We start from the raw sequence: 27,931 nt of genomic DNA on the forward strand, positions 1-27,931 counted from the left end.
GCCACTACTTATCTGTCTACAGAGAGGATAATTTTCCTTTGTTTTTCTCAGAAAATAGGAGGTTAACTTCAGGAAAACTATACATTTTTCTGATGGAAGGTGACACATCTGAACAAAATATTTGTGACCATTAAATGGGTTAAACTTGAAGACCTACATGCATTTTTTTTTTTTCTTCATACAAAGGACAATGAATCCTCAGCTCCATTTCCTTTTTTAAGTTTATTAATATGTTTTGGAAGTGCATTGAGCGTGATGGGAGTTGTCATTCCAATATTGCTCAGTAGTGCCAAGTTAATACCAGTAAATTAAAACCTCTTTTATGAGTACAGGGGAGGGATCTGCCAGTGAGTTATCTCCCATCCACTTTGTAGGACAGATTGCAGATAGAAAAAGGCAGCCTGCCAGGAAGGACAGCTCTTGCTCTTTCAAACCACAGGCGACCTGTCACCAATGTTTCTTTTTCTCCATTTGCTCTAAACTTTGTACCAGCTTCTTGGCCTCGATAGGAGACTCTGAGGCCGTGATTGGGATTGATGTTGGTCAGAAAACTGGGGACCCGAGGAATATTCAATCAAAATGACACAATCACTGAAAAGCCCAAATAACTCGACTGTTGGCATTTGGCCCTGAGAAATGTGTATGAACACGGGGATTTGCAGCAAATAATTTGCCTCAGGTCTGTGTAGGCCACCTGAAGCATCCTGACTTCTTCCCTCATGGAGCACCACAGCTGGGACAGGTGTCTGCTTTGGAGGGGCTGATGCCACTGCAACATCAACTGCTTTTGGCAGCCTGTGCTGTGCTGCTCCCAAAGCAGTGACACGTTTCCATCCATCGCTGCTCAAAAGTTAAAAGCTTGTCATAACATGTCAGGTGACAAGGCTGCACCGCGTGTCTGATGAGACAACTTCCAGTCCACTGCAGACAGCCTGCTCTGGATGCTGAAGGGATGGAGAGTCGGCATCTGAACCACTGAAAAAGGCTTCATCTGCTTATGGCGGAATCTCTCCCCCTCTGATTGCCAAGGGTGACAGCTGGAAATTTGGAGAAATCTTTATTTTTTTTAAAATGTAACCATTTCTCCTGTTGGAAAGTTAAGACATTTCTGTAAGCTTCAAAGTTGAGCAAACAGAACAACAACAACAAAAATCTGACAAATGCTAGCAATAGGCCATAACATGGAGGCAATGGCATATCCCACACCCAAAATAATGTGTCCTCAAAACCAGATGCTTTAATATTCATGAAAGGTTGGGGCTGGCATCAAATTATTAGTTCGCCCTGGTTACAAAGAAGAATGTTATTTTCAAATTCTAGCCCCTGGGGGCTCTCACAGGATGGCCAGTTACATAAAGGAGAGGAACATAGCTGGTTCTGAACATTTCAGAAAAAGATAAAGGAAGTCCCAACAGAACTGAAGCTGATGCACCCTTAGCTATAGCGCCTTTGCTGATATTTTCCCCTTCACAGCCTTTCCAGGACAGTGCTCAGGTCCTGAGGGAGATGTTGGTGCCCACTAAACCTGAGAAGAAGGGGAGCCCTGCCCAAGGCTCTCTTCTGTATGATGCTTCGCCTGTGATCTGGGGTGACACAGTGCTTTCAGTTGTTCTCTGAAAAACAAACAAAACAACACAACAAGCCAAGAGGTAAATTAAGAAAATACTATAGTATTAAATGCATTGCAGATCAAGAATTGCTTCAATAGCACAGCCCAAACATGTCCTCACTAGATTATCCCAATTTCATATCCTTTAGGCAACTTGTCTACATACCAGCACTGGCAAGGAAAAATCCTGTCAGATGCATTTTTTTCTGTCTTTATCCTCTGAGTGTCCAACTCTCTTCTTGCTAAATCTCTACAGTCTGGAGCTCAAATTACCATTTCTGACCAGTGCAGAAACAAATGATGAAATATTCATGATTTGTTTGTACTTTTCATCTTACAGAAGCAACAGCCAAGCACTAAATTTGCATGATCTAACCAAAGACTACATTTCAAGAGAAAAATACTTTATACAGTGATATTCACAAACTTTTATATATCGAGGTAAAAACAGCAAGTTTCTGCCCTTGCTTGTGCAGAGTCACACATTGTTTAAAGAGCATCCCACTAAATTTTCAGAAGATGTGTAAATGTATCATCTGGGCCACAGGAAATAAAGCAGGGTTAAAACACTGAACAAAACTGCACTGAAGTTAACAAGCCTAAGGTTCATAAACCCTGCAATAGAAGCTTGCAGAAATCTTTCAAGGCTCATCCAATAAAGCCCTGTGGCACTTTGTTCTTCCCCCCAAATCTCCATCTGTCTGAGCCAGCATCAGCAGGAAATGTTGCATGGAAGCTTGCCAGATAAAATAGCTACTTCAGCTGGCTTTCAACTACCATTAGTTTTAGAGTGTTCTTTGAGGAATATGTTAAAATCTCTGCAATTTTTAAACTATGTCCTACCCAAGTTAGAGATGGGTCACATCTTGTCTCAATGTACTTAGTACATCTTACAAAAAAGATCATTCATGTATGCTTTAATTTTACATATGCAATTATTTTCCATCTGCATACTGCCCTGTTCACCTCCTGCTATACTGAAAGCTGAAAACGCTCCTGCTTCGTGGGGATGTTCAAAAGTTAATTTAAGTCAATTTAATTAAATACATTTCACTCCCCTCGGAATTGCCCCAAACTTTCTAAATACAGCTGCCTTACAAGTGGACTTGGCCCTCTACCCTCGGCATAGGTTAGACTTCAATACCCATGTTCACTCGCTGACACAAAGAGAAGTTTGCCACAAGGAGCTGGTGTGACAATTGACTTCTAGCAGCTACTCATACCTTATTTTGCAAATAACTTCTTTGAAATGTATTTCTTCCCCCAGCACAGCACAGATGACATAACGTGCCCTTGAATGCTTCCAAAAGAAGTTCACTGAAATTTGGCACCTTGTAGATTTGTTTTTGTGAGGACAGAGAAATTATTAGTAGCGATATTATAACTTCTTTTTGCAAGCTCTTCTTTCCTTGAAAAGGCAGAAACAAACACAGACAGTCTCCCTGTGAGCAGCATCTTAGGGAGACTATGTTCCCTTAAGACACAGCATCTCTCTGCTTCTGCTGGGAGCCCAGCAGTAGCTCTTCCAGCTTGGCCTCCACCATCTCGCTTGCAACCAGTACCCCAGCTCCCAGAACATACACCACTCTTTAGCAGGCTAAGATGCTCTGAAATTAAACACTATTTACCAGATAGTCTTGGGATCAAACCCCATTTTGCACGTCATTAACGACCTTCAGAACAACGAGACCTCTTTAAACAAGATCTGGCTGTGTGGGTCAAGGTGCATTTTTGTTGTTTCAAGGAGATTTTGGCAGGTTCCTCTGGAGTGTCGCAGTCGTTCAGGTGAATTTACAAGGACTATGCCCTATTCCTGAAGCAGAAAACCTGGGGAGCCCTGGACCTTCTTGGAGGAGCTGTTGGCCAAGTTACTCTTCCACAGGCTGTCCCCTCTCTGCAGCCTTATTCACAGCCTGCCCAGGGGACGCGGTGGCTGGGTCATGGTAACAGCTGAGCAGGTCCTGGCTCCCCAAGGCCATGCCCGTGCTGCCCTTGGTAGGACAGGTAGCTGTCATGTAGGGCTGCATATAAACGATTGATTTTTCACTCCTTTTTAAAACTCACTTAAGCGTTTTGTCTTGATGAGGACACACAACATTACAGGGACTTTGCAGAGAAATGCAAGAAAACAAGGTCTGTCATTTCTAGGGTTTAGCAAACTGGAAAGCATCTCCTTAAATTTGTAGAACAATCATTTTCACAGCAATGAATTTTAATTGATGCTCTTTATCTATTAATACAGGGGAAATTTTTCTTTTTATATTTTTCCTAGTTGGGATATGTCATTTTTGATCTACATTTTCATAATTATTGGACTATCATTTCAAACAAAAAGTGCCAAGCAGGGTATTTATGCAAAGCGGTTCTGCCTCAGGCGTTAATGAAGCATGATACTACGCAGCAGGCACAGTTGTGTTGGGTGTAATGATACAAATTGGATGTAAGTAATACAATTATTTGTGGTGTAACACAAGTGCTGCACAAATAGTGTTCCTGACAGTAAATACTGTTGTTAGGATAGGAAGGTGCCGCTAATGCCACTAAGCATTACAATCAATTCTCGATAACATCATGTGAACCAAGCTAATAAATTGGGAATTATATGCCTCCTGCACATCCCTGCCTATGTGAGACAGGACTTGCTTGCTAATAGAGCAACAAATAATCCCTCTGGAAAATCAGTCAAGGAAGCTGCAAGTTAACAAACCAAAAAAATCCCCAAACGCAGCACTTCCCATGGAGGAGAACAACTTCTACAAATGCAAGGAGGACACAGAGGGTGTGTAAAAAAAGCACTTTCTGCAAAAACAGCTGTGAAGCTGAGCCTCTGTCTCAGCCCCAAGACTGAGAGCAAGCAACAAACCCCCCAAACCCAAGACGCAGCACCCTGCTGAATGCTCAGCAGTGTGAAAGGCAGAGCAGCTATCACGTGCAATGCAGGGGCACTTGGTTTGCCGCTCACCGTACGCCTGTGCCCACTGAAACGTCCTGCTGGAGGGAAGGGCAGGCTGCCTCTGCTTCACTGGAAAGCAGACCTCCACCCCCTAACACGAGATCGTTCAGCAGGTCTGGAAAAGACTGTGAAACATGAGTCACCGGACTGGAAAAACAGAGTGCAAATTATTTGGAGAAGTTGCTCAAGCTTCCAAATAAGCTGCTGGCGCTCTCTGCAAAGGGAGTGTTAGCAGCTCTCCTGTGATAGACTCAGAGGAGAGATGAAGGCTAATGTAAGCCTCGCCATTTGCTACAGGAGAAATTGGAGAAATCACTCAAACGAGGCAGGGATTAAACTGGGACTGAGCTCAAGGAAATTTAGATTACAATGATGGAGAGGAGGAGAAGATTAAAACTCAGGGCTGAGTGAGTAATGCACAACAAATGTATTCAAATGAATCTCCTCCATCGAGGCACTTCCAGAGCTCCCATCACCTTGCAATCTTTAATGCACTTGCTCTGCTGGAAGGAAGGCAGTGCTGCTATTTCTCTCTCTCGTTTGGGGAATGGAAACACAGGGAGGTTAAGTATCTTGCTCAAGGTGACCCAAAAAGCCTGCTCCAGAACAGAAGAATGAAGCCAAAACCGTCAGGTCTCAGCACAGCCAGGGGACCATCACTCCTCCTGTGAACAGCGTGTAACTTTGGGGGAGGCATTCACTCCTTGGGCTTGTCCTCCAGCTTGTAGTCAAGGACTGCAGATCCCTGGCCTGGGACACACTGCCAAAAATCCCATAGCCAGTGCCAGCACCTTCCCCGAGCTCTTCTCTGCTCAGCCATTCACTTCTGCGGAAGGCAGCAAGAGTTTCTTTGGGAGCACCAAGAGGAGCAGAGCAAGGGTGACGCACTCTGGCTGGCGTGTTTGCCACTCTTTTAATGACCACAGTGGTAGAGCCACCCGCACTACTGTGGGAAGGGAAGAGACCTGGGGCACCTGCCTGATGACTGGATTTGCAATTACATTGCCTCCATTTGGATCCCACACAGATGTGTGGATCTCACCACTGCAGAATTGGATCCTCACCTGTCAGGGTCTCTGGTTGAAATAAGCTGCTGGAGAGTCTCTTCCTTGTGCCTTCTGAGCTTGAGCAGGCAACAATTTGTGACCTAGCTGCTGGGACTATTTGGTTTTAGTGTACGTGAATTTGCCCAGACCTGCTGGAAGTTCACTTCATGCTCAGCATCTGCCCCCAGCCCTGTGGCCTCACTGAGTGCAGTACCAGTGCCTATTTTTTATTTTTTTTTCTGTTTAACAAAGAGAGATTTGGCTGGCCTTGGGTGCTTTTGCAGACTGCTATGTCTGCAGGATGCACGTGAATGTGGGGAGCCTCCAGCAGAGCAGCCCATGCTGCAGACTGTGGGCATGTCTCACACCCAGCCCAGGCTGGGGAATAGCCTGCATGACCAAAGCAATGCCCATGGCGTGAAAATCTTGGCTCTGCATGCAGACCTGGGAATAGTACTGTCTCCAAGACTGGGGGCAATTTTTACCCGCATCTATATTTTGCCTAGGCTTTCATTACACCTTTCCAGCTGCCAAAGCACATTTTCTGTTGGCACCTCATTTGCAAGAGGTTTTTCTTTCTTTTTTCTCTGTACTTCACACAGCCCATTTGCTGCTCTCTCTGCTCCCAGAGATGACATCTCCCAGTTGTTTTCTCTAGGCTGCAATGGGTTAGCTGCAAGGCAGCTCGCTTTCACACCTGCCACGAAAATCTCCACCGAACATTTCCACAAAACTTCAGTGACCGCTCTCGAGTCCCACCAACTTCTGCAGGGCAGCTGCAGCACTGAACCTGGCCAGCAATAAATAAATAAATAAATAAATTATGGGACCCAATCCCAAATTCTGTTACAGCCCGGAGAACTATTTCAGCAAGCGGTGGATGAGGTCTCATCCCTTCATAAATGGAGCTGCCTGGTGGCTTGCTCATCTGCATCCCCAGCCCCAACCTGGTGCTGTAGCATCCCTCCCTCCCTCCCTCCCTCGCCTTGGGCTCCCCATCAGGGGCCTGCGTCCCACCGCAGCCAGCGTGTGTGTCCAAGTGAATGTGTTGGTAAATAATTTATGTGGGTATGATTTACATGCTTAATTAGCTTTGCTTTTAATTGCAGCATTCACAAGGCAGAATATTTTACCACAAAGTGCTGTGCCTGGAGCCTGTTTGATTAACTACAGAAAGAAAAGCATTTAGTAGCATAAAACTGAACCACCACAAAGTCAATACATATTAAAGGATTTGAAGGGCTTTTTTTTTTTTTTTTTTCAGCTAAACACATTTTATGAACAGCAGGGAAGACAAAATTCTGAATTCAGCGCTAGATACCATTTTTTTTTCCTTGCTGCTCTGCTGCAAACCAATCTCAGGGTCTTGCAATCTTTTTTTTTTTTTTTTTTTTTTTTTTTTTTTTTCTCTCTCCACTGGAGGATAAATAAGTGATGTAAAGCCTGGACATCATCTCAGTCTATCTTATTTCCCTTGCATCAAGCTTTGGGAAAGGGCAGCCAACATCCAACATTTAACCCCTTTGGCCATGACCCTGGCCACACGTTAGCACGTGATCCCTGCAGTCCTGGGGGCTGGTTCTGCGCAGGGAAATTAAGGTAAATCCTGTGCTGTTTGTATTAGCTGCCTCAAAGATATATTGCATCACAAAATTAACAAAGCCTGCGCGGTATTTTAGGAAGAAACCCGGAGTAACCGCATGTACGAGCACCATCTATTGGCTGCACTATTGCTTACAGGGTGCAAAATGCATCCCATTTCTCCACAGCATGGCACAAGGGACAGTCCTGGCCTCCAGGAGTTCGTTTGGGACAAGCAGCCAGGCAGGGGTCAGTGGGGATCACCAGCGGGGAGCTCCGGGTCACCCAGGCTCTGAAGGGAAGTTTGGTGGCTCTCTACCTGGGGTTGTGGTCCTGATGCCCTCTAGAGCAGCCTGCCTGCTGCTACAATTAAGGATGCTCCATTACCCTCTTTTCCTACAGGGATAATCTATTTTGGCCTCAGCAGCCCGAGATAATTAACTCCAAACAAGGTTTTGGGAGCATTCGGGGTGTTTGGCCACTGCTCCTGCTCTATTGTTTTAAGAACAAAGAGCTACAAATCCACAGCAATTTAGAGTCTGACTTTCCAATTAAGGATTTGATGTGTTTTTATGCCTTTGAAGTGACAATATTTGTCAGGCCGTTTGTTCAGTACATTGTCTGCATGTGCAGTTACACAGGAATTGGTTTAATTAAGGTTAATTGGTGCATAATTAGAGCTGCTGCCAACACAAAAGAATGGCTGCAGACCAGGGAGAGAGTCGATTTCTATCCAGCTCCAAAGGACAAATAGCATCTAGTGGAGATTACAGCTGAGTGCTAAAAACCTAAACTGCTTCATATATTAGCACTGCTTTTTGTAAAACAACATGTCTAGCTGCTTGGCAGTGCTCTCCCCAAGGCACATAGTCCTGTCCCAGTAAACGAAGTGTTTTAATGGTGGAAGGTGTCTGTGCTACTAAATCGTTGCAGTTGGATACTGCCCTTTGCCAGTGCAAGGGAACTGCACGGGATGGGATGTAGAGAAGCAAAATGGAAGCAAAGAGGGAGGAAAAGTGGTCTCTCAAGAAGCAGCTGTGACTTCTGGCACAGTAAACTCACCTGTAATTGCTGGTGTGGCACGATCCTGGAGGGAGGCTCCAGCCCCAGCTGTGAGGCGATGCCACCAGCGCTTGCAGGACAGCCCCAGCGCGGTTCTGGTGTCAGTGCCTGGTCTCTGCGAGCGTTGAGCAGGATGATCACCACAGAGCATCTCCCATTGCTGATAACCCAAGAAGACCAACGTGTTTCCACAAGGAAGAGTCTCCAACCCCACCCCGTAAAAACACTACCAGCCTTCCCATTCCCACTGCACGCAAACTCCTCGCTATGACCACTGTGAAAGGAGAAGCAGCAATCCTGGCAGGAATCAGCATCACCAGCCCCTTTGCTGTCCTCACACGTTCCCAAAAACAACAAGGTGGTCAGCAGGGCAATATTGGAGAGAAACCCCCAGATCCTGGCACAGATCCACCACGGGCCACCCTGCCAGCAGCAGCTCTCGAGATGTGCAGCTGCGTCGGGTGCTACTAGAAGCAACTCAGGCTCTCGGTACTATTTTTGAGGAAAGCCAGTTTGGCTAAAAGGTTAGAAATGTCAGAACAACTTGCAAAGCCCACGTGGCTGAAGTTCCTCGCCAGGCAGGATTTCTTTCTTGCCCTCATTGGGAAGTCTGCCTCTTCTCCACCTCAGCCACACCGACGCTGGTCGAGCCAGCCTGGCACAGCCCCAGGGAGGTCCACCACAGCTTTGAAGAAGAAATACATAATTCTGTAAGTTCAGCCCTGCAGGTTGGAGCCTGCTGGCCTGTTGTGGTTTAGCCCGGCTGGCAGTCAAACACCACACAGCCGTTCGCTCACCCTCCCCCCTCCCTCTCCGGGATGGGGGAGAGAAACGGGAAAGTGAAGCCTGTGAGTTGAGATAAAGACAGTTTATTAAGACAGGGAAAAGAATAACAACAATAATAATAATAATAATAGTATTAATAGTAATAATGTGTACGAAATAAGTGATGCACAATGCAATTGCTCACCACCCGTTGACCGATGCCCAGCCTATCCCCGAGCAGCCGGCCACACCTCCACCCCGGCTAGCCACCCCTATATATTGTTCAGCATGACGTCAGATGGTATGGAATACCCCTTTGGCCAGTTTGGGTCAGCTGTCCTGGGTCTGTCCCCTCCCAGCTTCTGCTGCATCCCTAGCCTGCTCGCTAGCAGGACAGAGAGAGGCTGAAAAGTCCTTGGCTTGGTGTAAGCACTGCTCTACAACAATTAAAACATCAGCATGTTATCAGCGCTCTTCTCATTCTAATCCAAAACATAGCACCCTGCCAGCTACTAGGAGGAAAATTAACTCTGTCCTAACTGAAACCAGGACATGGCCTAAACCTCTCCCCACTTTGTTCCTGGCGCTGCCAGCAAGGGCACGGTGAGGGCACAAAACCGGGTGTTACATACTCACAGTTAAATACTCACTTAGGCCAAGCCATGACCACAGAGCACCTGCAGCTCCCTGCTGTCTACAATGGGGTCCCCTTCTCCTTAGTTTAGCTGTATGGGAAGTAGATGACCAGTCCAGCATCCCTCTGTGGACCCTGGGAGAGACCAGGGTCACCCAAAGGCAATTCCTCCTTCTGGAGGTGACCACCTCATCCCCCACACAAAACTACTCATCATTCTTCCATCTGAACCCCCTCACATATATCAACTCCAAGAAAAAACTAAAGGCAAAGCCATTTTCAGAGCAGCCCAAAGGAGCTGTCAGCACTAAATCTTAAAGAATAATAAATTATGAATTAAAAAAGAGTGAGGAGGGAGGGGAAAGGATTGCACGTCTAAGAGAGCCTCACATGATACAGGTGCTTTCAGGTTGCTAAGCTGCAGGGAACAATTCAGGAACAGCTTCCAAGGGGCACAGCGATGAAATCAGTGTTACAGGAATGAAAGGGCTCGGTACACGCATGAACAGGAAAAGCTGCTTCACTATAGGTAACAGTGAAAATGTAAATAAGTAAATATTCCTTCCCCGTTGCACAAACACAGAAGCCCAGCCTCTGATGACACAGAGGATTTGGGATTTCCACAGCACTGATGTCAGAAACTACTTAGTGCCTTGGCAAGTGAGGGATGAGCTGGTCTCTCTAGCTAGAGCTGGGGAATCTCAGGAAGGGCAATTTCTGGGGAAAAGCTCTACGTTAAGACAGAAAAGGTGAAATTAGCTGCTTCTGAAGAGTTTCCTATGCAGGAGCCAGTTGACCATGTGGCATAAATCAGCACAGCTCCACTGATGAACGGGCTGGTGCCAGGCAGAGTTTGAACCCAAAAGGAACAAAAGTCCCTTCCAGCCATAACTGTGGGCTGGATAACATGATGTGGGATCCTAACGGCAAGGTTGCCAGCCATTTCTCTATTATTATGATTAATTTCAGAATCCAATGGACAACAGCTGTGTAGATCACCAGTGGATGCTGAATGGGCACACAGAGAGGCATCAGCATTGCCAGAAGAAAATATCACTGACCTGTCATATGAAGAGCTTCTTGTCTGCAGATCTCGAGGAGGGGGAATGTGGCACGAGGATAGTCTTGACCAGCAGACACGATGTGCTCTGGGAAGCTGGAGGTGGCATGGAGGGGCCTGGCAGGTCCCCAAGGGGATAGAAAGCTTTTGCTCACTCTCAGGTCAAAAATTTAAGATGAGGTTTCCCTCCATCCCTCAAGGCCAGCCTGCCTCTGCAATGACCCTAGTGGTTCTTCAATGCAGTCACAGATTATCATCATTGATGGGAATCTGCTGCCTCTAAATTCAAGAGGGCTGTCACGCAGGAGTAGGACATGCATGTGGACTGCCCCTTGTCCCCTTGCTTCACATCTGCTGGATGGCTTCTCCCCTTCCCAGCACAGCTGCTAAATGGAGCATCAAAATCACGCTGCGTTCAGTGAGCTAGTGGGTATCCGGTGTTTCCCTCTCTGTGTCGCACTTGCATTAGACGTGTTTTTTCAAATGATGTTTTGCATTGATTCATTTTCTGGGTGAGCAGTGCTATTTGACGTACTCTGCTGACTGAACTTCATGTCAAGCATGTTTTTTAGCAAAGATTTTTGTTCGCACACTCAGGTACACAACTGAACAAGTAATCCCTGCCTGACTGCAGAGTCTGTTGATGCAGTGTCTTCTTTAAATATTGCTGGCTTATTGGTCATCCTGCTTATTGATTGCAGTCAGTAATATACTCCTGGAGAATTTCTAAATATAACTCCACAGAAGACTGCGCGCCTCTAATTGTCTTCTTACACAGCCTTGCACCAAGCTCTTACTAATAACATCCTGAATATCTTCTCCAGAATAAGTCAGACGAGCCTGATTTGAGGTACAGAAATGGCTCATTATACATTTATTATTTGTTGGTTACAGTAGCCTTGCTGAGCTATCAGTCCAGGCGGTTACACAAGTGATTCTGCCCATTAGGTGCTGTTACTCCATTAACACAATGAACTTTGTTTTCTCATTAATAAGTGTGTTAAAAACAGAATGCAGAGTATATGAAAAGGTTATTATGTCTTTCATAATGAAATGCATGTTAGGCCATAACTCAGACACCAGCTAAAAATCACAAGCCTATTAAAAAGAAATTGTGCTTCAGCCCATTCAGTCGAGGTAGCGTATGTGGGAGATGGCAAGCAAGAAGGGAGCAGGAAAAAAATAAATTGGAAGGGGATTATTTAGACACAGCCACGTAGATTGGCACTGCCACTTGCCAAACAGAAGAAAATACTTTAAGTAGAAGGGCCAAAATACAAAACCAGAAAAAATTAAACAACCAATTTCCACCAAGACCCATGACTATAAGTGTAGTAGTAATTCTTTCTAACATAGAAGATTTCAGTATTTGAGAGCAATGGTCCCAGAGTACTGCCAGGTGTGGTGCTGTAGCACTGCCCTGGCTCACGATGCTTTCACAGCCTTGCTTTGCCCTCTTTGGCTTTTCCAAGGTGGGGCTGAACCTCAGGGCAAAAGGCATTTCCACTCACGTCCTAATGATGTCCTCTGCCACCTGCAGCAGATGCAAGTCTGAGCGATGCTCTCAGCCTGTATAACTCCTCTGGAAGTGTCCAGACCAAGCCAGGACCAACTCCGCCGATGGCTGATGCAAAAAGAGGCAGCTATCCCCTTTACATCTCAGAGTACGGGGTTGTTTTCAAGACATGACAGACGGCAGGTTGTTTTTTTTTTTAATCTTACCACGAAGGAGAAGTAAGCGTGATGCAGCAATTTTCACTGGATTGCACTATAACACACACAGCCAGGGCTTTCTCCTGCACACCTGGATTTCTTGTTTGGGGATGCTGCTTGTTGCTTGGTTACGGGATGCTGCCACAGCTGAAAAGCGCTGCTTGCAGCGCTGAGGAGAAGGAATTGCTTCTTGGGGCGAGGATTATCTGCCAGGGACATTGCTGGTACAAAGCAGGCAACGATGTGGGAAGGATGGAGTGACATCAAGGGAAGACAGTACTGGTATTTTTCTGTTCTAGATTTGATTAAAACAAACAAAAAAATCATCTTGAGCCCTGTGAATGTCACCCTAACAACAACAAAGAAAAAAAAAAGCAATAAACAGCAACCCCAAACCCACCCAGAAGCTGAATGTATTTCCGACATGGCCTCTGCTGGAGAACCAAAGTCCCTGTCCCTGGCCATAATAGTCCATTACCATTAATGTTGCCACACCAGCTTTGTACCTGCAAGCAAATTTACTCCGTGAAATTTGCACTTGTCTCCATATTAATGAAGTAATTGTTTTCTGGAATTATTTTTATTGCTAATTACTTTAGCAGCTTTATGCGCTCCTGGCTTGCTTCAGTAAGCATTTAAGGAGATGCCTTTTAATGGAACATTATGTAATATGGAGAATTAAACAAACAACTCCGAGTAATGAGAGACGTTTTACCTTCAGTTTTGAACCAAGTTACATCAGGTGGCTAGAGGAAATCTCACTTTACTGGAAAGAAAAGGAGGTCTGTTATCACATGGACAGTGCCACCCCCTGCCAGAAGCACCCAGGTCACGCACCACGCTTGGGACACCTGAGGTACACTACACGCAGGGGCTGGGGAAAGCCGTGACGGGCAGCCAGGTGCAGGGGCAATGTGTGTGCACACCCCTGTGGCTAGGAAGTGGGTCTGTGTTTGAAAACCTCTGCTCAAACACAAGTTTCATCCCCTGTCCGCTCTCACCTGAAGACCAGGCTGCTCCTCCCTGCATTTCTCGGTACAGACAAAATGGACAACTACAGAGACTGAACTTCTTCAGGCTTCCATTGAAGCCAAACCCAGTAATGCCGTTGCAGTCCTTGTCTTGCAAATGCTCTATACGTAGCAAATGCACATGCCCAGATCTACTCAATAGTCGCTTTGTTTCCCCAGCTCACACAGCATCTTTATTTAACTCATCCAAGGATGTGCAAAAATTCATTTGCATAAAGCTCAAGCTGTACAAGACTCTCCGTTCTCACACACCACCAAAAACTTGGGCTTTATTTTCCATATTTATTCCCTTGGCTATATACTGGCTGAGTCACATACTGACGAGCATCCAACCTATATTTGTTACCGTGCATCTGTGCGGACAGAAAAGCGCAACCGCAGCCCTTTCTGCATACATGGCTCTGCTTCCACGAGCTGGTTCAAAAGAGGCTGAGGTCCTTAACACACAGAAACCTACAGAGGAAATAGCCACACGCCTCCACCTTTGGATCCGGAGCTGCAGCCTGGCCACCCAAATTGCCAAGGCGTGAAGGTCTCCAGGCCATGAACCTTTTGTTCCCTCCACCCCAAGCCTCAGCCCCCATTTAACTGCCTGGTGCCAGAACTGACTTCAGCTTTGCTCTGGCTCTTAGGGGCATGCCTTCACACATCATTTAACCTCTGCCTGGCCATGTCTCCCCAGGGGAGGAGAACATCACTCTCAGCCACAGGCAAGATGGACCAGATACCGGGTCTATGCATATAGAAAGGTGCAGCTAATTGACTTCTGGGCACAGATGCCCTTCTCTATGCAGATAGCCAGATGCACGAGAGCCTTTTGATTGATCTTAAACCACAGGGGGATGTGCTGCTGGGTAACATCTCTGCTTCTGAATATCATCAGGTATTTTACATACAAGACAGCACCAAGCAGAGCCCAGGTGATGCCAACAAATGGGCTCCCACTGCCTTCAGCACAGCTGGGACAAGCCTGCAGTGACCCCAAGGGGAAGATGATTGACTGAAATACCATATACCACTGACTGACTGGTGACTGCAGGGGAGAGTCGGTGACAGGTTTTATTAGTGCTTAATTAAGACAGATAGAAGGCTACTTCCCTTGGTTAATTTGCTCCCCTGAACTTGCTCGCACTTTCTATTTCAAAGTGAGCGAGACTTAGAAAGGCAAAGCCAGTGTGTCAAGCATCACAGCCAGCCTCGCTCGCCCAGAGAAGTTAGCATAATCCTCGCTGAGCCTGGAGACTGCCTCTCCAGGGGATTCTGTCCTTACAGGAAGATAAGGCAGCTGATGCATTGCCAGAGCACACTTATTAGAGAGAATAAAGTTGAGAGGAGCAGCTCTGCCTGGCCAGCTGCCCAAACCACTCCCGAGCAGGCAGATCATACAGGCAGGCTTCAGCTGAACAGCACCAGGACTTCGCTGCTGCTCATGGCTGCTTTGCCCTCTTATTTCCGAGAGGGTGCAGGGAAGGTGGCTGTTTTCTGCGCCTATGCTGCAATGCAAAGCGAGACAGGACATCTCTTAATGGTCAAGGTCAGCAAAAAGGCCTCCTCACTTCCAAAATTGTGCATCCTTCTTGCCATTGCCCACAGAAATTCCTGTGCATCTGGTGCTTTTGTGATGGGACACTGCTTGCTGTTGTAGAGTGGCTCAGTTTCTATTTCTGTTATAATCTCTGAGAATTGGAGAAAAAAAAAATGGAAAAAAGTGCAATAGCCTTGAGACGGCTAACATCTTGCCAGCATTGGCTGGGTGACTTGAGGGGCTGACCTTTACAATTCTGGGATTTTCTCCTTGTGCTCTGGCTGCCCAGAAGCTGTCTGGCACCAGCTCCGGCTTAGAGCAGAGCGTGGACTGGTGGAGCTCCAAACCTGGCAGAAACCTCCCAGCAATGCTGTAATGAATTTTACAGAACCAACAGTACAGATTTCCATATATCATCCATACGTGCAATTTAAAAGACAAAAGATAAAGCAGAGACATCTGAGGGGAAGCTCAGTCAGTGGCAGGGAGCATGCATGCACCCGCAGCACAGGCAGCATCATTTCCACCACCAAGGCCACCCCAGAACAAAGGCAGTCACGCAGGGAGGCGAGCCCTCCTTCCAGAAACATCAGGCAGCACTGGATATCGAGTCCTAAGAAAATACTGCCTTCCCATGCTCCACATGCAGCGAACGAAGCAGGGGGAGGATTGTTTGCCACAGCTTCTTTCCAAGGATTATGTAAGAAAGGAACAATAATAAAGATGTCTGAAGAGGGAACATTTGTTCCCATGCTGCAGACAACAACATCCAAACTCACAAGGCCAGGTGTGGCCACACCATCCGATGAATCAGCCACTGGTCACATTAGGAATGTACTTCACACCTTCCCTGAGAGAAATTATAATTTTTTCTCTTACAAGGAAAACAAACAAATGGAAACACAACTGAAAAATAAAACAGAAATTACTGCTGAATCTGAAGATACTGCTAGCCCCAGTACGTTTTCCTAGTCCCTCACCTAGCACCTGACTTGCCTGCGTGAATGAAACACTATGTGGATGTGTCAGGAGAAAGGGAGCTGTTAATCGGGGTGATTATACCCGGGCAGTGCACCTGCATCAATGCCAGCTCTGTTCTCGTTACTGCCAGCTCGCTAGGCGGGTGTCAAGAAGTTTAAACAAGGTTAAGACACCAGGTCAGTTCCGGTGTCTGATGAAGATGCCTATGTGCTATAGCTGATGTGCTGTACATCTGGGGAGATATATATAAATATATATATCTCCTTCAGAGCAGTCTGGTAGGAACATGACTGTTGAAGACCAGAGGATCAGCAAGCAGTGCAACTTCTTGTACTCCTCCTCACCCTAGAGCACTTTTTTTTCTGATGGAAATCTTTTCTTAGGCAAGTAAGTGGACTTTTAGTCATTTCCCATGACCGCAGATCCAGATTCTCCCCAGTAAATCAAGTACCTCCACCATGACTTACCGCCTGCTTGAACACAAACATTGTGCGTGTCCCTCAGTCAGGCTGACCATCCCAAGACAGCCTTTGTCTCATGGACCAGAACACCAGCTCATCAGCCCAGATACTGCTGATGACAAATTGCTGAGGGGCAATCTTCTCAATAGTCTTTCCCTGATAATATCCCATGCTTTCCTCTTAAATCTGCAGAGCATTTTGTAGGCAGAAGTTAGATTTCAAAACACCCCTCATGCAATCAAGTATTATTAACCCGGCTTCCAAAGCCCTCCTTGCTGTCAGCTTAGCAATTTTCCCCCAACATTTTTCCACATATCCGATCACAACAGTTATGCCTCGTTAGAGAGTCTCTAAACATCCATTGCAAAAACAGCTACAACACTGAGAAAATGCACTTGATTCCCTTACTTTCTTCGAGGAGGGTGTCATCCATTACCATGTTACAGGTAAAAGCTTTCTCTAACACGGCTGTTGTGCAGTTTGAAGACAGAGGTTTTATTTTCATTCGAGATCAGCAATCTCATGAGATTTCCATAGTGCAACTGAGGATTATACTAAAGTAGAGGTAGAAAGAAACATTTCTGCTATTTGAACGGAGGTATGTTTTACTCATGCATTTAGGGCTGAAAAAACAATGCTCAGTTGTAGAGAGCTCTTATTTTCCAACAGGTTTTGCATCCTGTTAAAACAGCTCAAAGACTTCGATGTGAATTTCCAACTGGTGCCTGTCCACTCCAAAAGGCTTTTTGTGTAAAAGCGTACAAACAATTATTCTGTTTCAATCTTTTTGCCCTGCCTTGCTCCAAAACGTCCCGTTCACGCTGTACCATTGGGCAGCAGCAGTTTCCCCCTCCATCCTAACAGCAGGAGCGGTGTTATATTCCTTTCCCACACCCGCTGTCTGCCTCGCACAGCCAGGCAGGGTCTGCATGGTACCTAACAGCAGGACACCTTGTTCCTCTTTTCCCTCAGGCATTATAATACTTAGCCCGATTAACATTTTTTGCGTGATTAGCACACTATAAAAAGGAGGACGGTTGCTATCGTAGCCTGCATGTGGGTACAAATAAATCTGTCTATTTAGTAGATCCAAACACAGCCACAGGAAAACGAACCCTATTCAGAGAGTCTTCTTTCTTTTTCTCTACCTGTTTACTGAGAGGTGCTCAAATGCAACAGAACAGGAATACTGATCCTTTTGCCTCCCTCCTACACTTTCAGTTATTGTTCTCCTACAGTTGCCTAATTAACAGCTTCTGGTTATGCATTTAAAAAACAACAGGTGCTGCTGTTAATTATGGATATTACATTGCCAGGATAAAATAAGAATCTTAAAAATAATAATAAGAAGAAAGAGTTCTGTTAAAAATCAGCTTTACTTGCTTCAGTCATCTCAGCGCTGTGCAAGCATGGTGGTTTATATCCAAAAGTGCTGGATTTTGTCAACACCCTTGAAAGGAATTAGACTGAAAATACTTTGCAAGTTCACATAATGGCATTCAGCCTTCGAGTCTGAAGTAGTGGTCAAAAATAAAAGGAAAATACAGCCACAGCTCAGCAACACCATTGCACAAGCCAAGCTCTTCAGCTGGGGAGCTGCAGTTCAGAACTCAAGTGTGCGTAATTTTACAGCCATGCACAGTCACCGTATGGCAGTTCTGAGGGATACCCCAAGCCCAGATACTGGCTTCAGGGACAACAGACCTGGGAAGAGCTCCAGAGGCTGACCCTTCAGCAAGTGCCCCTGTGGGATCATGCACCAGTTGGCTCAGCACCCCTCCTGCACGTGTCCCCACTTTGGACACTGTGGATGTGCTCTAGGGATACCTCTGCAGCTGGTGGGACAGAAGCCACGCAGATGTGTCCCTCACTGCTTTGAGGATCACTCATGGAGAGCAGAGCTGAGATGGCCAAAGTGGGCACTTGGGTGGTGCAAAGGGCTCAGCCCTTAGACCCACAGTTCAACGCTTGCCCCAGATTTCACACAATGCTCTCCCTTGGCCACTTGGCCAAGCCAGCTGCTCACGGCTGTGTAAAAACCAGTGGCGCAGCACAAGTCTGCTCTCAGGTTCCTCAAGCCAGGGAGCACTGCTCCCATTTTTCTTCCCTGCCATCAGCAAATACCATTTTATAAAAATAACAATCCACCCCTAAGTCAGAAGAATAACATCTCCTTGAATCACCATAATTAAAATGTAAATATCCATACATTGCAGCTCCACTGTGTACATCACATGAGTAGCCCTTGCTGGTGTTACCTGGTGAATACCATGCAAACGTGCCAGGATTTTGGAAAAACAATGTCAGTCATATTTGAAGTTGCCAAATATTTCTTGATGCATTTCTATCTCTTCATAATACCAGTGTGCACAACAGCCACAAGCAGGTAACTATTATTTTGCAACCGTGTGAAGTTTACTGCTTACTCGTGTGGAATGAAACAGCAGTTGCTGCGTTCATTTCCTCCATACAACACATTTAAATCAAAATTTTATAGGTTCTGCACCATTATGTCCTCCCAGGGCTGGCAACATCTGGAACCCAAAAAAATGTCAAATCAGCATTCCATTGCCCCAGACCCCCAGCTGGCTGATGGTATCAGCACTCCTCAGAGGGTCTTTAAGATGGGGAGCTTTGCAACTATAAATAGTCCCAAGTAGTGATTCCCCTCCACATCCACAGTCTGGGATGCACAATTCACCCCTAAGCGATGTATAAAAAGCTCCTGTAATTTATTTATCTATCTTAAGTTGGAGTTCAAATTAAATATTCTGTTTTGGAGGGAGGGGAGCTAAACTAAAACAGAGTTAATTGTGTTTAAAAGTACATTTCACTTGAACTGAAGTGGAATTTTTCATTTTGAAAGTGCTGAAATTAAACGCGCTGCCAGGTTTTGTTCTTTCCCCAAGCAAAGCAGACGTGCACAAATCCACCCGAAAGATTCGGTGATTCAGTTGCCCTGAAATTACAGTTTTGAAGCAGGACAAGATGAGGCCCCAGCTCCAGGTGCCTCCCTGTCAGTAAGGCAGCGGTGACAGCAGGCAGAGCAGCCTGGGATGCCAGGGATTCACTCGGCACCACCTCAGAGCACGCGGGCCAGACGGTGACTGCTGGATTTCATCCTCATGGTCCTCCCACCAGCACTCCCAGAGCACTACAGCCACTGCCCCACTTCCAACCTGAGCCAAAAGGTTGGCCAGAGCCCAAGTCTGTTTCTCTGGTAACCAGAGACATCTGAACCCGTGGTTCCCATGCTCAGCTGATTACACGGCTGCTTGCTCCTGGGAGGCGATTTGCTGCTGGCTGGTGTCATTACAGCTAGTTAGGAGATTTGTCTATCCCAACATGGGTCTTCAGGGCTCCGGACATTAGTAGTTTGGGATCATTTGCTATGAATAGTTGTGGTTTGGAGTCCTACACACTGTCGTCATTTGGGTTACGACTTTTGTCAGCACGCAGCCATTACTCAGCTCTGATGAACCGATGTAAGAAAAAGATCATCTCCATAAAGCTGATAAGAAATCAGAGCCTTTCATGTTCAAAGACAACTGACATCTTGCTCCGGGCATGGATAAATAGGCTGACAGTGCAACATAAAGTTATGTGCCTTAACCAAACTCTCTTTATAGGGAGAAATACAATTCACAAAGAGGAATACATAGCAGATTGCTCCAAGGAACCATAAAACTAGATGGTTGGCAAACACTTATCTGAACAGCTTTTCCTCACACTGTTTCCATTACTCTCTCTGGTTAGAGAAGAAATACCACAAGACAACACGTTCTCTGGGAAAGCCTGAAGGACCAAACCCATATGTCAGTAGCAATCATACAGATATGGGGCTGGCTGCCATTCTGTGAATGTGGACACTTTTCCAAAGTTGTTGGTTTGGTTGCTGTTTAACTTCTTGAAATATGGGGGGGGGGGGGGGGGGGGGGGGAAGGTGGTAACTCACTTATTCCATTAATGAGGCAACCATAGCAAAAGCTGAGATACTGTTACTTAAGATGTTAAATTTTGAAATTAAAATTCATGCAAATTGTGTTAATTGTTAAAGAAAAACAAAAAGCATATTTTTTCACTGAAATTCATTGCCACTTCTTAATGTTATTTCTGTCTGGCAGAGGGAGAAGCAGCACAGGAAAGCAGAGCTGTGCTCACACCATTATTGTTCATTTTTTTGTTCTCACATGTATAAGGCAGAATATAACCCGATGCACTCGAACCTTAGCAAAGATCTGATTAAGGGAATACATCACATCCTTCCCTTTTCTTCGCATGTTGCGTTTTGAAACCCAAATGATGGATTATAAATTCACGCCAGGGTTACTGAACTATTCCCAAGTGCCTAGGAAGATTGGGTGAATACATTTTATGCCTCCTCCAACAGCATGTTCTCTAACTAACAGCTACCGCTGATAGTTGTCACCAACATTGCGAGCAATGGACTCAAGTTCACCTCCACGGGTCGAAGCAAGCTGCCTTGCATCCTTCCCGTGCTGCTCTGGGGACAGCAGGGCCCAGTGCCTCTAGGTGCAGTTCCTCCTTCTGCTACTTGCGACTCTGAATTTTTTGTCAAGCATTCACACCTCATTTGTTATTGAGCAAAGTAGGTTGAAAAATTTAGACTAGGAAATAGTCTTTTCAGTGGGTTCGGGGATTCTTCAAAAGCACTGTTTGTGGGTTTTCCTCCCCACACTTTTTCCTTTTCTGCTCCTATTCTTATGTGGAAGAAAGTGGCCGAGAGGTGGTGGGAGGGGTGAGAGTAAGAGGCTCGAAGCCTACTCCTCCGGTGATTTACAGCTAGACATTTTTAGTAAGACTGAAAACAAACAAAAGTTAAATATAACTCCTTCTGGAACAAACATACATTTCCAAAAGTTTGGCTGACAAAACCCAGCAAGTCATTTCTCACCTAAAATCTTCAAATCCCTCACTTTCATTCCAATTTGAGAACTGCTGTAGAAATTCAAGGTTGCCTGAGATGAGTTTTTTTTTTTGTTGTTGTTGTTGTTGTTGTTTTTGACATTGCTTGTTGTTGTTACAGAGTATAAAGTGCAGAAGACCTGGGACTGAGACTTCCTTTTCCCCCCTTAATAACTGTATTATGTTGTCATTCAGCCTCACAGCAGGGATGCAAAACTCTCCTTTGAATTACTGGCATGTCAGTAGCTCAGTTACCACATGCTGCTTTCCGAAGGAAAAACACCCTCCAAAAACCATCAAAGTGTACGTTTCCTTTGATGTGGACAACATTTCCAGATCTTATTTCAGTGACAGATTAAGTCATTTGAGCAATGAACTCTGGCACGAGTATTAATACCTCGGTTCTTGTTTTCTATATGCTTGCTCACTTTCTTCACCACTCATTTTGTCAACATTATCAAAACGCCTTGATGCATTAGAAAGCATCTTAGCCACCCAGTACTGCTTCTTCTGACTTCCTCCCTAACGAGTTCCTTTCAAAATGTGTTATGAGAGAAGCATGGCCAAGTTTTGCTCTGACTAGGAAGCAGCCTGGGGAGGGGACAGCTGGGAGATGGGGAGTCACAGGGCAACATGCACCCAGAGTGCACTCACCCGTCACCAGACCGAAGACACGCCTGTAAGTCACAGTCATATAAAATAAGCTCCTGAAAAAGCTAAATCCCCGCCTTTCAGTGTCCTGGGGAGAGCTGTACCTCCCACAGCAAAATAGCAGCATGCTGTCTTTGCCAAGGAAAAGCAAGCAGGATGTCTCTCCTGAGCAGACTGCACAGAAACCTGTCCATCTTTCCAAACACTGCAATGACACCAGGATGCACACAGACTGCGAGAATGGCTTCACTGTTTCTTGTATCATTCATTCTCTAGGGAGTTGTTTTTAAAAATATTTTGCTTTTGAAGCATCTGCATAGCTTAGATGCAGACAAGCTGCTGACCACAAGAGCATACACACACATTTTGCCTGCTAACCATCTCGCTCTGCGCTTGCCCCAGATTCGCAAGATGTGCGGCTCCAGAGATCAGCGTGGGGTGAGCAGTTCAAACAAATCCCCAGTTTCCAAGCTGAATTCGAGCAAACTGCTAAGTTTCACCTTCCATATCAAAAGCATACATAATTATGAAGATGAAAGCATGCACGACCCAGGTGTACTCAGAAGGCTGGCGAACTTTGAGATGATTCCACTTTGCTTAGAGCTGCTTACGAGTTACTTGTTTGAGGGCTTTTTTTTTTCTTTTAAATGAACATTAAAGAGTAGCAACTGGATGCAGTTGCTCTTGCAAACATTCATGTATCAGCATTTCCTGAAGAACTATGTATAGTGCTATTACTGCCACTCAGTACTACAATTTAGAAAATAAGGGATGTGCCATTCAAAAAAGTAAAATCACCTTGGCCACCCACCACATAACACCATTCATCTACTAAAGTTAGTAGTAGCTTCTTCCTATGGAAGTTTTTATTATTATTATTATTTTTAAACAGGAGACAAAAATACTTGGAAACATTTTCCCATGAAACTTGCTTTGAAGCCCCAGACCTGAGTTTTGAGTTTGTTGCAAACCTCAAACTACACTGGGGTCCAAATTGCCATCTCAGATGGTGCTGCAAATACTTCTTGCAACCTGATGCTGAGCACAAATCCTGTTTCACAAGATCTGGTACAGCCTCATCTCCTTTAACTACAGGACAGTCTTCCCTCCTATAAAAGGTGCCTGAGCAGAGGAGAAACAGACCCAGATGAACCCAAAGGAATGCGAATAACCTTGATGCAGCCACTGAGAGGTTTTCTGGACACATTGCTTCACTACTTCACTTCTCCTAATGGCAAAGCAAGTTGAGCAAGCCCGAACCTGAGCTCCTTCTGCAAAGCACTGCATTAGAGCCCTAACTTCAAGGTTATGGGCACAGAAAGCAACTCCGCTGGACTTTCTGTATGCTCCAAGCTATAAAGTAAATATTTTGCTAACATGAGACTCAAGTAGTTCTCCTTACGTCAAATATGTATTTCTTCTGAAGAAAGTAGTTTGTAAAACACTCTGGCTGCAAGGGAAAAGACAGATATGCAAGTCCACATCCCCCTTCCTGCTGCCCTGGTCCACTCTGCCTCTTACTAGGCTTGGTCGAGTCTTCTGCTCCCAGAGGGATTACAGTTCAGAAGGGAAATGGCACAACAGGTTCAGCCTAATTTAGTGCTCCTTGGGTTTTACCATTTGTTTACCATGCAAGCATCACCGATAAACATTTTAATTATGGTTGTTACCGTATTACACGTGGGGTGCAACATCCCTCGGAGTAAGGGCACCCTAAACGCATCTGCAGGTCTTGGAGAGAGCTACCTAAGCCCCTCACTGGGAAAGGGGCACAAGCCAGAGAACACAGTGCTAGGCCCAGAATTAAGCAGTCTGATTCTATCGTGCCCAGAGGAAAACATACCTCCGAGCACTGGGCTGCAACATATGGCAGATGCTGAGCTGTGACAGCAGCGAGGTGCCTGGGAGAAGAGACGTGACAAACCTGACATCTGTAAGCAGTGCTGAAGCCGTGCCGGGGTCGGACAGCAGATCCTGCATGCTTCAGCTGTTAAACAACCCAAGCTGCAGCATCCCCCTTCCCTTACAGCACCACCTAGCTCACCAGCAAATCCCCCAGCAAAAGGAGAGGAGCGGTCTGTGCTAACAGCCCCATGAACGTGTTAGGAAGGAACAGGGTTCCTTTCCCCTCCCTGCATCTATAGGCTTGGGACCACACTGAACACCCAAAACAACAAAATAACATTTTTTATCTTTCATTTACTGGCCAAAGTACAGCCTGGCAAGGAGCAGAGCCACAGGGAAAACACCTTTCTGCAAAACCTCAAGAGCCAATGCTTGCGGCCCCATCTTGGAGGTACCAGCCTCAGCCATCTCCAAGCCCAGCAAGCCAGACGCCCAGCCAGCTGTGACCAGAGCTGCTGCAGAGCTTTCCCAGCAGGCTTCTTAATTAAAAAAAATAATAATAAAAAAATAAAAAAAAGAAAAAAATAAAAGAAAGAAAAACAAAACAACAACAACAACAACAAAGGACCAATTCAGCAAAGGCAGAACATCACAGAGAAAATACTTACTGCATACAGAAAGCAGCGAGTACATGCAGGTGGTGCTAGCTCCACTCTCACCATGCTGCTGAAGCCCTGTATGAGCTCAGGAGGCTGATGCTGTGATACAGCCTCCTTGGGTGATTTGGCAGCTGGGTTAATCTCTGTGCCTCGGTTTCCCCACCTGTGAAAAAGAGTTAAGATTGCTCCCGTAAGGGCTGCAAAGGAGCAAGTAGGAAAGGAGAGAAGGCACCCAGCTGCAATAACAGAAATGACCCAGAAATATTCAGGAAAAAATTCCTGCTGTCCCTGCCCTGCAAGGGGGAACAGGAGCCTGCTTTTGGTTTGTTTGTTTTTTGGAATTCAGTGGATTTATTTCCTTTTGGTGTGGAAGGGGAGCATTGCTGTTCTGGGGAACAAGATGCCCTTTAGCTGTGGTGTGCCAATGCCTATCCTGAACAGACAGCCTGGTGGGCTGGGTGCATCTCCTGCTGCAAGTCACAGGATCACAAGTGCTGTGGGGCTTCCAGTGGAGAGCAATCAGCCTGCCATGCTATATACCCTTCAAGGAACAGACAGCACTGCAAACTGCATGTCAGCTGTGTCTCTGAGCCAGGCCTGTGCTGACTTCTCCATGACACAACATCCCCCAAACCCATCTGGAGGGGTTTTCCTACAGTGCCACTGCAATCTGTTGCAATGCTGCTGAGGCTGCACAGAGCCTGGGCCCGCAAACTCAAATTTCTCTCTCTTAAAATGTGAAAGAAAATGGCCTAGAAATGCCTTCTGTAAGTGGACTGGGCATATTAATGCATTCGGGATATTGGGAACAAAAGTGGCTAAAATTAAAGGTCTGTCAGCTTTTTATCACAAAGCATATAGTTAGGCTGTATTGCTCAGCTGCCAATAGCTGCAGGCTGGAACTTGGCAACGTGATCTCAGACAAAAAGTGCGTTTTCTGAACCTTTTTTCAGTGCCCATTTTTGTATTATGAATACACAAAAAGAAGAAGAAGAAGGAAAAAAAGCCACACCAAACACAGCAAATCTGCTGTTGGAGATGGTTTTTTCCACCCTCGTGTAAGTGAGAAGAGCCGACAGCCTGTATTTAGAGGTGAACTGCCTCAGTGCTGCGGGCCTGCAGCTGACCCTTCAATGATTTTAACATAGCTCTAGCAGTGTGAAAACAGAGCTATGGGCTAAGTCTGTCCTGTCAAAGGAAAAGAGCAATGAATTCCTCTTCAACGTAATACATACATGCAGTGGCTAGATATGACATATTTTTTTTTCTCTCTGATTTCACAGCGCCGTCTTTGTTAAACTGACAAGCTGTTACATGGAAATAAACACACACAGCTCTGCTGTCTGGCTGGCCGGGGCACCAAACCCAGCAGAGGGATTCTCAGCTGCACTGGTACCTGCAAAAATCTGACATGCAAAATGGTGGGTGGGAAACGAGTGTGAAGGAAAGGCTTATGTCAGAAAGCATGGAGGCAAATCACATCCCTGACTTCGTTGGTACTCTTACCCCAGTCTGTCTCTGTCCTCTAGTGCAAAATCTCCTCTCAGAACTGCATTTGGGTTCGGCCATATATAGCTCCTTGCTTTCTGTGTCATATATTTCTATATTTCCTACTTGCTGGCAGAGGGCATTTTATGATGTTGTTTCTCCCATGCAGCCAGAGAAGCAGGGTTCCCAGGAACAGAGAAAAAAGCATTTGGTGGTAGCTTAGCACAATGTTTCAAAGCAATCAATTTTTCTAACAGATCACAAAGACTCCAGCACAAAGTTCAGATCATGGACTTCAAGCTGGGCTGCAAATAGTTGAAATTCAGTAAAGGGAAAAATTTTCCTCCAGGATGTGAGCAGGAATAAATACCTCCATGTATCCAGGCTGGTGAGAGATCTGCAGACAAGTTCTTCATGCTCAAACCTATAAACAAATAAATAAATAAATAAAGTCACAGAAATTAGAGCATTTATCAGATCTATTTTTTGCTTTCTCCTGACAATTTCTTTGATGTTCTTCCAGGAGGTGTGGTGGGCCTTTCTGTCCAAAATCTACCAGAAACTGAAATCACCTTCAGGAGCCCTGCCTGCCATCTGGACCCTGTTCCTTGATAGCAGATTCAGGGCTGGGAGGGATTTTCCCAAGGAAGTTCATTTTGATGTTAAACACCTGACCTGAAGCTGGTGACTCTCCCGAGAGCTGCGACCAGAAGAGACACAACAGAAGGGACCTGGGAGGTGCCTCAGTAGCCCTTAGGAAACTCTCCTGCACAGCCTTGGGGACACAGGGACTGGCAGTCAGGAATGGACACAAGGGTTTTGTGCATCCAGTTCCCTGTTTCTGACAGCAGCCAACTTCAGACGACGGAAGACATTTCCTAAGAAAGTGCTAACACACCCTTTAACAGTTTACCCTACTCCCAACTGTAGAAGCCTGGGGCAATCTAACAGTCCTTGCTATTTTGTATTTTTCCTTTAAATATTATAAAGCTGTACTGAAGATGAATAGAACCTTTCAGGCTGATACTGGATTCACAGGAAAATGTTGATTGACTTTAATATTGGTACCCATCATCTAGTTCAAGGTGCATAATAAAGATGTAAGGGCTCAAGCTCATTTGGTTCTGGCAGTCTGTGCTTTAGATAGCTGGAAAAAATTCTAATTACTCTTTGTTCACATAAACTGAAATTTGAGCCTCAGCACAAAGGGAAACAAATCTCAGAGCCTCAGTATGAGGTAGGAAGCACATTCGTCCGACCCACAAAAAACACCTTCTTGGGACACTGCATTGTGCTCAAGAAGCGAAATATTTTCCAGTGAACAGCAGCTCAGAGATAATTATTTTGTAATGCTACCTGCTCTACTCAGGTGCATTTTCAGCTCATTTTCTTCTCTGGTGCCAATTCCTCTCATTTGCAGTGGTCTTTCCTACTCAGGGAGCAGCAGGCATCTTGCACTGCTATTTGTGCAAAGCTGAATTTGTGTGTCAGCAATTTGTTATTGTTACCTCCTGCTGGATGATAGGGACATTTTCTGCAGCATGACAACTAAGTAATCTCTCACTGTGTGTACCTCAGATAAAAAACCTGACAATCTCCTGTCTCTAAAGACTGCCAGGCAAGCAAACATAAGGAGACAGCGATCAGCTTGGACAACAGTGATTAACTCAATATTTACCTGATGCGTATTAGTATTTTATTAACACAAACCTGATTTTATCGTGGCAGGCGGAATTCAGTATGGAGATGCTCGAGGAGCAGCCCCACTCCCTGCCACAGCAGCCTGCAACATCCTTGGGAGAGCATAGCAGGAAAATCACAAAAACTCCTGGCATCTGACAGGGTAAAAGCTATCAGTGGGAAGCACATGAAAAGAAGAGAATTGGTCCTGTATGTGTGCAGACATTTGCTACCAGAAGCCCAAAGCTGTGCATCCATGCT

The 27,931-nt window shown here is 45.6% G+C and overlaps 1 long non-coding RNA gene across 1 annotated transcript; it reads right to left on the minus strand.

The window, feature by feature from the left end:
- Positions 1-26,716, minus strand: LOC121067783. The gene is made up of 9 exons (XR_005818446.1): positions 26,666-26,716; positions 26,009-26,414; positions 24,512-24,665; positions 15,226-15,349; positions 15,011-15,130; positions 10,712-12,718; positions 8,252-8,936; positions 2,833-6,398; positions 1-1,613 (listed from the first exon to the last, which is right to left on the minus strand). It is a non-coding gene; the product is annotated as an uncharacterized LOC121067783 (long non-coding RNA).
- Positions 26,717-27,931: the final 1,215 nt, after the last annotated feature.

Source organism: Cygnus olor, chromosome 3 (assembly GCF_009769625.2).
Source record: "Cygnus olor isolate bCygOlo1 chromosome 3, bCygOlo1.pri.v2, whole genome shotgun sequence".
Taxonomy (NCBI): domain Eukaryota; kingdom Metazoa; phylum Chordata; class Aves; order Anseriformes; family Anatidae; genus Cygnus; species Cygnus olor.